General features: G+C 40.9%; 1 protein-coding gene and 1 non-coding gene across 4 annotated transcripts in view; one reads left to right on the top strand and one right to left on the bottom strand.

Moving 5' to 3' along the window:
* Positions 1–6,000, top strand: part of KMT2C (lysine methyltransferase 2C) — a 206,933-nt gene that overhangs the window by 28,285 nt on the left and 172,648 nt on the right. For 2 of the 3 annotated variants that reach the window (XM_024739164.1, XM_024739156.1), the window contains exon 1: positions 2,608–2,746. The exons of the other annotated variant lie outside the window; for it this stretch is intronic. The gene's annotated coding sequence lies outside the window, so the exon portion shown is untranslated. Of the gene's footprint in view, positions 1–2,607; positions 2,747–6,000 lie in introns of those variants that run through there. 3 annotated transcript variants of the gene reach the window in all.
* On the bottom strand, positions 370–476 carry LOC112395800 (U6 spliceosomal RNA). The gene has a single exon (XR_003002450.1). It is a non-coding gene; the product is annotated as a U6 spliceosomal RNA (small nuclear RNA).

The following is a 6,000-nucleotide window of genomic DNA, read 5'->3' as shown; positions in this document are numbered from 1 at the left end:
CCCAGACCGGGGCACGAACCTGTGTCCCCTGCATCGGCAGGCGGACTCTCAACCACTGCGCCACCAGGGAAGGCCTGCAGATCTTTTTATAATCCTTGTTTGATACAAATGTATTTTGTATTTGTAGATTTGATTCTATACCAATTTTGTGGCTAGAAGTAGGCAGGAGAGACACCATGATTAATAGGCCCCACAAGCACTTAATTTATGGTCAACTTTTCTACTTCAGTTTTAAAAAGAAACATTTTATTTTATTTTAACATCTTTATTGGAGTATAATTGCTTTACAATGGTGTGTTAGTTTCTGCTTTATAACAGTGAGTCAATTATACATATACATATATCCCCACATCTCTTCCCTCTTGCATCAAAAATATGGAACACTTCACGAATTTGCGTGTCATCCTTGCGCAGGGGCCATGCTAATCTTCTCTGTATCGTTCCAATTTTAGTATATGTGCTGCTGAAGTGAGCACAAAAGAAACATTTTAAATAGGAAAACCAAAACCATATGTTTGATGCCTCATTGCATCATTAATTTTATGATTTGACAGGATTTACAATTGTTTATAATTATTTCTAACTAAAAAATTAATAGTTCTCAAAATTATTCATTTGTCAGAATAGTTCCCTAAGATTCATTTTGAATCTAGAAGACTTTGACAGGGAAGTCATGCTAACCTGAGAGGTAAGAAATCAGATTTGATGTGAAAGTGAGTGTTCAAGCTGCTAGATGTGCCTCGTATGCAGTTGAAGTATGGTCTGGAGCTCAGAGCAGGAGGTAGGGTTAGGGATGTTGACTTAAAAATCAGTGAGTCAGGGACTTCCCTGGTGGTGCCATGGTTAAGAATCCGCCTCCCAATGCAGAGGACACGGGTTTAATCCTTGGTCAGGGAACTAGATCCCACATGCATGCCACAACTAAGACTTCACATGCTGCAACTAAGGAACCCACCTGCCGCAACTAAGACCCGGCACAACCGAAAATAAATAAATTAAAAAAAAAAAATCAGTAAGTTGGGCCTCCCTGGTGGCACAGTGGTTAAGAATCTGCCTGCCAGTGCAGGGGACACTGGCTCGAGCCCTGGTCCAGGAAGATCCCACATGTCACGGAACAGCTAAGCCTGCAAGCCACAACTACTGAAGCCCGTGTGCCTAGAGCCCGTGCTCCACAACAAGAGAAGCCACCGTGGTGAGAAGCCCCCTCACCACAACGAAGAGTAGCCCCTGCTTACCACAACTAGAGAAAGCCTGCGCGCAGCAACGAAGACCCAACACAGCCAAAAATAAATAAATAAATAAATTTATTAGGAAAACACACACACACAAAAGATGAGCACGTAAAGGACATGTAGAGAGCTGTACTCACATTTAGAGGTCTCAGGTCAGCTGAAGAGACAGATGCTAGACCGTTTAATTAATCTTTGTTAACAAATTCATGAAGTATAGGTAGCTTTCTAATTTTATGGGGAGTGAATTGAAGCTGAGAGAGATGACTTCTACATAAAGTTGCCTAGTTTGTAGTTGGTGGAACTTGTCCTCATGACTCCAAAGCCCATAGTAATCCATGATATCTCCCTGTGTTTAAGAGGTGAAAAGCATTTCACTAAAGAGGGAGTGAGTACTCCTTGGTGCCAGATGAATTTCTGGAGTGTTTGAAGGCTTGTGAGTAGCCCGGGATTGTTTATTAGTTCTTTTGCCACCTGTGGAGGTGGAGAGAACAGTGCTGTGGTTGGAGGATGGATTCCTTGTAGGAAGGGTCTGAGGTGGAGGGCAGCCACTCCAGAGTCCCATTGCATGAAATTTGGTGGTGAAAGGAAGAAAAGACAGGAGGAGCTTAAACGACTACAAGCTTTTCTCGTTGGTTGGTTGGTTGGTTGGTTTGGGGGTAGTGGTGCAGAAAAGTATGTGTAAATTTCCAGTTAGAAAGGAAAGATGGAGCCAGGAGTGTGGGGTTGCATCAGGAGCACTAGTGCAGGGATCATGCCTGTTAATGTCTAACAATACAGTGTGAGAGAGACAGGGTGGTGGATATGTCGTTTAATTTAAAGAGAGGAATGATATTAGGGGTAATGATGTTTGGAAACCCTCTCAACAGTTAGGTTGCCTCCTAAGAAAGTATGTGTGAGGTGTTCGGGGTTGGAGTCTTGAGGATAACTGAAAAAGGCACTGGAGTCAAAGGCACTGTGTTCTTTTCAGTCATTTAACTTTTAGAATGGCTGATAGAGGCCGTAATGCTTGTTTTAAATGAATGATAATTTCAATTTATAAATTACCAAGAAACTTTTTCATGAGTCACATTTGTTATGTAGAGGAACTGCTATAATCCTGAAAATAAGGTTCTTAACAGTTGTTATTAAGATTTGCATCAATTGTAATTTGGAAAAGTATGCCCTGTTTTACATTATTTCGATTATCATTGTATAATAGAGAATAAATATAAACAGTACCATTAATTATATATATAAGCTTTTCCTATGTTAGTTAAGTATTGTCATTTGTTGCTTCATTATTTTTCCTTTACGATGTATGCTTTATAGATAAATTCACTAAAGGTTGGTATAATGCAGAATGACTTTTTGTATTCTCTTGTTTACTATTAAGCAGAAATCAAAGAACAATCAGCAGAAGAGGATGCTGAAGCAGAAGTGGACAGCAGCAAGCAGCCAGTCCCAGCCTTTCAGCGTTCTGTGTCTGAGGAATCTGCAACCTCCCTGGTCTCTGTTGGTATAGAAGCCAAAATCAGGTTAGAGAATGAATGCAACTGGATTGGAGATTAGTGACGGGCAAAAGAGCAGCGAGTTGACTGTAGAGGGAGTTCAGAGAGTGCAGGCTTAGGACAGAAAGCTGGGTGGATTTTTAGAGCTGATAGCTCTGCACGTAGCTGGAGTGAAGCACGTCCGTGGGCTTAGGTGGCTGTAGAACAGAGCAGTGGGCTACTGTGTTACTCTGCTGTCCTCAGACCAGGACAGAATATTTCCAGGATGCGATCCCTAGAAGAAGAAAAAAGTCTAAACTTTTAGCATAAGAACTGATTTTTTATTTACTTGTAAACTTAAGTTTATACTCTTGTTCTTTACCCTCTCTTCATTCTTTAAAAAAAGAAATACAGGATGTGGTAACTTCTCTGTATCATTCAGCTTAAGTCTTGTAATTTTTTAGATCTTAACTTGGAAGCCATGAATAAAACTGGAACCATCCATCAGTTGAATATTCCCATCTTCTTGAAATGTTTCCTTTCTTTTGCTTTTGTCACATCTGCCTCCTCATTTTGTCTTTTGCTGGCTTCTGTGCAGACTCCCCACCTTTATCACGTTGGAGTCCTCAGGTTGAAGTCCTCGGCGTGTTTACTTTTATTATTCAGTCCGATAGTTAGGTACTATCTGTGTGCTAATGAAACCCCACATTTATATTTTGAGGGCTGACCTTTCTCTGAACTCTAGACTTTGCTCTCCATCTGTCTGCTTGATATCTCCATTTGGAAGTATACTAGACACTGCACCCATAACATGTCCACAACCACTGTTGATTCTGACCCCAGGCCTGTCCTAAATCTTCTCCCCAGGATTTCTTCATTTCAATAAATAATACCAATATTCACCCAGTTGTTTAGGCCAAAACCTTTTGAGTTAGTCCGTGATTTCTCTCTTTTCTCATACCTCACATTCTAAATTTTGTAGCCCACCTTTAGAAGATATCCCAAACCAGTGCTTACTCTCTTAACTTGCCTACCATCTTACTCCAAGTCCTCTTATCCTTAGGAGGCTGTCGTTGCCTTTTAAGTGGTCTCTCCACTTCTTCTCTGCTTTCCCCAGTCCACATTGTTCTTAGCACAGTTGCAGAAATGATCATTCTAAAATGTCAATCAAGTTTCTCCCAAACTCTCTTTTGGCTGTCTCTTGTATTTAAATTAAATATATAAATTATATTAAAAATTTCAGGGACTTCCCTGGTGGTACAGTGGTTAAGACTCTGTGCTCCCAGTGCTGGGGGCCCGGGTTTGATCCCTGGTCCTGGAACTAGATCCCACATGCATGCTGCAACTAAGAGTTCACATGCCACAACTAAGGAGCTGGCGAGCTGCAACTAAGGAGCCTGCCTGCCACAACTAAGAAGCATACATTCTTCAATTATGGAGCCCGCCTGCCGCAACTAAGACTGGATGCAACCAAGAAAAAAACAACTAAAAAAATTCAAATTCCCACTATGTTTTACAACTTTTGGAAGGTTTTCAAAATAAAAGAGTAGGATGAAAAATAAATAAAACATAGCCCCCACCACATTTACCCTCTATTTCTGCTTTATTTTCCTTTGTTGCACTTTTTATTTCTCCACAGTTCGTTTATCTTCCTTACTGTCATGTGAGCCCTGTGAAGGCAATACTTTTTCCCTTTTTTCCTGCTTTTTATTGCATTCATAATTTTTTCCTATTGATTATACATTATATTTTGTTTTGTTTTTGAGATGGTTTTCCTTAAGACTCATGTTTCTGTACCCTGTTGAATTTAATTTTGAAAGAATTTCAAACTTAGAGTTCGAATTGATTTCTTAGTCTTAGCAATATGAATAATGATTTATCATATTTTCATATCTCTTTGTATCTATCATCTAGCATTTCATTTTCTACTTATTTAAATATATGCTTCCTATTTTGTCTTGGCCCCCTAACAGTTTTTGAAAAATTCAGGTTTATATATATATATATATATATAGTAAAATTACTGTAAAATTCACCCATGTAGTGAGTTTTGACAGTTGTATACTGTCATATAACCACTACAACAAGATAAAGAACAGTTCCATCATAGTAAAAAAATTACTTGATGCCCTTTTGCTGTCATTCCTGATCCCATCTTCTGCCCTAGGCAGTCACTTACCTGTTTTCTGATTCTGGCCTTTTTAACTTAGCATATTTAATGCATTTGACACTCATTTATGTCATCGCATATATCAGTAGCTGTTTCCTTTTTATTGCTGAGTAGGATTCTCTTTTATGGAGGTGCCTACCACATTTTTTTTTTTTTTTTTAAATAAATTATTTATTTATTTATGGCTGCATTGGGTCTTCATTGCTGCGTGCGGGCTTTCTCTGGTTGTGGAGAGTGGGGGCTTCTCTTTGTTGCGGTGCATGGACTTCTCATTGCGGTGGCTTCTCTTGTTGTGGAGCAGGGGCTCTAGGCACACAGGCTTCAGTAGTTGTGTCACGTGGGCTCCGTAGTTGTGGCTCGCGGGCTCTAGAGTGCAGGCTCAGTAGTTGTGGCACATGGGCTTAGTTGCTCCACAACATGTGGATCTTCCTGGACCAGGGCTCGAACCCATGTTCCCTGCATTGGCAGGGGGATTCTTAACCACTGCACCACCAGAGAAGCCCTCTACCACATTTATCATTTTCTAATTAAGGGATATTTGGGTAGTTTCCAGTTTGGGGCAGCTATGAATAAAATTGGTATAAGTATTCACTTGCAGATTTTGGTGTGAATGTAGGGTTTTTATTTCACTTAGGTAAAAATATCTAAGAGAGAGGTAATTTTTCAAGGAAAATGCCAAAGTATTTTCCAGTGTGACTGTACTATTTTGCATTGCCACTAATGATATAGAGTGGCTTGGCAGGATGTTTCTTATTGTTCTGATTCAGCTTTATTCTTAGGTGAGCGCTGTGTCCCTAGGTCTCGGGGGTCCCGTCATTGTCTCAGCTAGCGGAGACCCGTCATGGTCTGGGTCTACGCAGTCTTGCTCCTCCTCCAGGGGGGAGGTTCATCCCATCCCCCATTCATTCCTCCATCTGCAGCTGGTCTTGACCATTGCAGGGCAGAGACTTTTGCTCTCCTTTTACCAGTCTGAGGCTTTTCTTTCGCAGGGAAGGTGAAGAAGAAAGATCTTTGTGTCTTTCCCATGTCTCTGCTGTTCTCCTGCCCAGGCTTTTACCATGACTGATGCATTCTCAGGACTCCTCTCCATGCCTGAGTGGTGGGCACGAGCACCGGGGGAGGTGCGTGGAGA

The sequence above is a fragment of the Neophocaena asiaeorientalis genome, unplaced genomic scaffold, assembly GCF_003031525.2.
Source record: "Neophocaena asiaeorientalis asiaeorientalis breed wild unplaced genomic scaffold, Neophocaena_asiaeorientalis_V1.1 scaffold145, whole genome shotgun sequence".
In the NCBI taxonomy this organism is placed as follows: domain Eukaryota; kingdom Metazoa; phylum Chordata; class Mammalia; order Artiodactyla; family Phocoenidae; genus Neophocaena; species Neophocaena asiaeorientalis.
Note: the sequence above shows the minus strand (reverse complement) of the source record. Positions and strands in the feature narration are given on the sequence as shown.